Below are 3739 nucleotides of genomic sequence, written 5' to 3' on the forward strand. Positions count from 1 at the left end.
AACAAAGGCAATTGCCTCATCTCCTGTGCTACATTTCCAGTCCAGAAAATACTTTAAATTCCTATGTACTTGCTTATTCCTACTTCCCAGTCAACCCTTTCAGCCCTCACCTTTCCTATTATTACAATCTTACATTCATACTTCTTATAGTGGAAAAACTGTTTGATATTTTGATAGGGGACTCCCAAATGATGCTCAGATTGTTCAGTACCATAACTGTGATTCTCAACCAACCAGGCAGACTCTAAATTTACTGCAAAGGTCTGAGGATAAGAAGTTTATTGCTCAGGTCCTGCAGTGCCAGAAATACTCAGGTGAGACATTGTTTTTAACTGGTCATAATTTATAGTAGGGTTCATCCTCTAGATTTGGATGACATGATGTAATAATGATTTATATCTTTCTTTTTTTTTTTTTTTTTTTTTTTTTTTTTTGTTTTTGGGCCACACCCGGTGACGCTCAGGGGTTACTCCTGGCTATGCGCTCAGAAGTCGCTCCTGGCTTGGGGGACCATATGGGACGCCGGGGGATCGGACCGCGGTCCGTCTCCTAGGCTAGCGCAGGTAAGGCAGGCACCTTACCTCGAGCGCCACCGCCCGGCCCCTGATTTATATCTTTCAATGTGGATATCCTGGAAGGTCATTCCTCAGGCACTGTACAGGTGGCACAGAGGAGCCTTGATGTAGTCTCTTTCCATATCATTGGAGATCAAGCTGAATCTTGAGTCTGTGCCTGCATATTCCTACAACTTTTCAGTCATCTGTACTGTGACTGAGGAGACAAACCATGCAGGAAACAATATATAAAAATGATTTATATCTGCCACTGAACTATCCTATAGAAGTGTTTCACTGCCTTACAGATTCTCTGCACTCCCATATCCATCCATCATTCCTCCTAATCCCTTCCAATCACTGATCTTACTGTGGTTACACTTTTCTCTTTCCAGTCTGTCATCTAGTTCATCTTATGATATGTATCTTAAGACATATATAAGATGGGTTTTTAACTTAGCTCTTTCAGTTATGCTTTCTCATGTCTCTTCATGGCTGAATACACCTCATTTCTTCTTGTCACTAAATAATTATAGTCTTGCAAGATTTTCCTTGACTTGAAAATACCATTTAAAGATTTAATTTTAGTAAGACTATTAAAAAGTTGTTTATAATAGAGTTGTTTCAGGCATGCAATGTTCCAACACCAATTCATCATCAATGTCCCCAGGTTTTCTCCTACCCCCTAACTTGCCCCTTTGGCAAGCAGACAACAATTTTTTTCATATTGTTTGTTGCAACAAAATTGAAAGAAATGGCAAGGGAAAATGATCTGAAAAAAATCCAATCAATAAACATACATTTTTTTGTCTGTAAAAGTTGCATTATGGTCTTAATATGGTCTTGATGGTTTATTTTTTATTTATTTATTTTTATTTGGTTTTAGGGTCACACCCGGCAGCGCTCAGGGGTTACTCCTGGCTCTCTGCTCAGAAATCGCTCCTGGCAGGCATGGGGGACCATATGGGATGCTGGGATTCGAACCACTGTCCTTCTGCATGCAAAGGCAAACACCTTACCTCCATGCTATCTCTCCGGCCCCTTGATGGTTTATTTTTGATAGTTTATTACTATATAATTTTATTCTATGTAAATAAAGAAATTCAAATAATTTAATACAATACAATACCATTCTCATTTATATAAAACGTTTTTAATTATGGTATCTAAAATACATTGCATTAAATATTATTTTGTACTTTGGTATTATTGTATAATTATCATGTCTTCCAAAAAAGCCCTTTTTAAGGGCCATTCAGGATCTTCCACTTGGCAGGCACCGTATAGGATACTCATTGTAGCTGCTGAAGCCTTGCCATATGACTGTTCTTCCCCTCCTGTGTGGTGAGGAAGGGAGGAAAGCAGGAAGAGGTAAAGGTTGCAAGTAAGGGCTGAAGCAGTGAGGACATCAGCTGCCAAAATCTAAGGCAGTGTTTCTCAATTATTTTCTGTCATGCCCCCTAGAAAGAAGAAAACATTTTCACTCCCCCCCTGCGACTGTAAATAGTATCTTTATTAAAATTTTTTAACCTGCAAAACAAAATTACATAAAATAATCTGAGTTGAGTTTTTAATCAGAGATAATGTCTGGATTAATGGCTACATGAGCACGCTTTGCAATGCATAGCTTTTTGAAGCAGGGTTTGAAGCAGGACACAGCAACTCTCAGCTCCAGAGACATAGAGACATAAACTCAGGGCTTAGCTTGTTATGACAGTATTTGCAGAGGTCAAACGCGCCCCCCCCCCCCGGGGGCACGTCCCACTATTTGAGAACCACTGACCTAAGGGGACATGGGCTGTGGGGGGTAACTTCAGGCATTTTACAGGGGACAGAAAACTTGCAATTGCCCAGGTGTCCTTTGCCCTGAGGATATATGTGGCAAGGAGGTATGGGAAAGCCAGAGCCTCTGCCTTCCCAGTGCAGAACTGAGTGTTTTGCAGTCACAGGACAATTAGAAAGAGAGACCATTGGCTCTTTGGTCTCTGGATGCAAGTTCAGGGTGGTCAAAGGGCAAGTGCAATGGTCTGGAGCCTGGTGAAGTGTAACCAAGAGAGGAAAGGTTACTACTTAAGGCTTAACCCCAAGATGGGATCTATTCTCTCTGCTTGGCAGGAGGCACAGCTGGAAACAGCCTCCCATGAGATCTCTGTGCTGCCAAGTGGGGAGCCTGGTTTTCCCACACCACTGCTAAGACTTCTCAGTCTGCTCCAAATGCACACTGAGGCCTTCAGTATGTGGAGGTTGATGCCTTTATTTTGTATGAGCCTTGAATAGTCCACTCCCTTGACCACTCTTCCTCTGCACCTTACTCTCATTCTTAAGACATGGAGTTTTTTGGAATCTTCCTATGAAGATCCAGGCAGACCCATGTTCCCACCAGTGTAGATTCTCTGCTCTTTCCTCCTCAGGGTCAAAGTATGGGAATGGGTATGTGGACAGAAGAGTAGAAGGATAGAGATGGTGAGTATGTAGGGGGACTGATTCTGGTTCCATTCTACAACAGTAGAAGCTAAGACCACCTGCCACTAGGCCTAACTGGCCCCCCCTACTAAACAGTAACCTGGAACTCCCAACCTGGTCTCTGCATAGATGCAACTTTCTTGTGCACTCCTGAAATAGCATCTTGGGCCCAGAGTGACACTATGAAAGGCCCTGGCAGCAGGGAGATCCTGTGAAGGAAGATTCAAATTCTCCATAGAAGAATTCTCCATAGAAGAGAACATGAACAAGACATTGTAGGTGTAATGCCATAAATTCTAGCTTTGACCATGTAATAAACAGAATGATGCAACTTTCAGTAGTGGGTGGGAGCATATTCAGCTGTGCTCAGAGTTTATGCCTGGGTTTTGTTCTTAAGGTCACACCTGGTGGGGCTTGAGTAACCAGATGAGTGCTGAAGATAGAATCTGAGTCAGCCACATACAAGGCAAGCACCCTACTTGCTGCACTCTCTCCAGTTTCTAAAGTAATGCAACTTTTAATCTGATCCCTACCATTTGATGTTATAGACCATAAATTTGGATGGTCATAAACTATCTTTTCTTTCCCCTTTGTTGGTGGAAGTTGCATTTATTATTAAGAGTGCATATAGCAGTCAGAGCTGACATTTGTTTGCTGCATCTATCGGTTAAGGACAATTTTACAAACTGATAATAAATAAATATGCCAATTAAAAAAAAAGA

General features: G+C 41.7%; 1 non-coding gene across 1 annotated transcript; it reads left to right on the plus strand.

The window, feature by feature from the left end:
- Positions 1-617: 617 nt before the first annotated feature.
- LOC126014582 (small nucleolar RNA SNORA73 family) lies at positions 618-801 on the plus strand. The gene has a single exon (XR_007497604.1). It is a non-coding gene; the product is annotated as a small nucleolar RNA SNORA73 family (small nucleolar RNA).
- Positions 802-3739: the final 2938 nt, after the last annotated feature.

This window comes from Suncus etruscus, chromosome 7, assembly GCF_024139225.1.
Source record: "Suncus etruscus isolate mSunEtr1 chromosome 7, mSunEtr1.pri.cur, whole genome shotgun sequence".
Lineage (NCBI taxonomy): Eukaryota > Metazoa > Chordata > Mammalia > Eulipotyphla > Soricidae > Suncus > Suncus etruscus.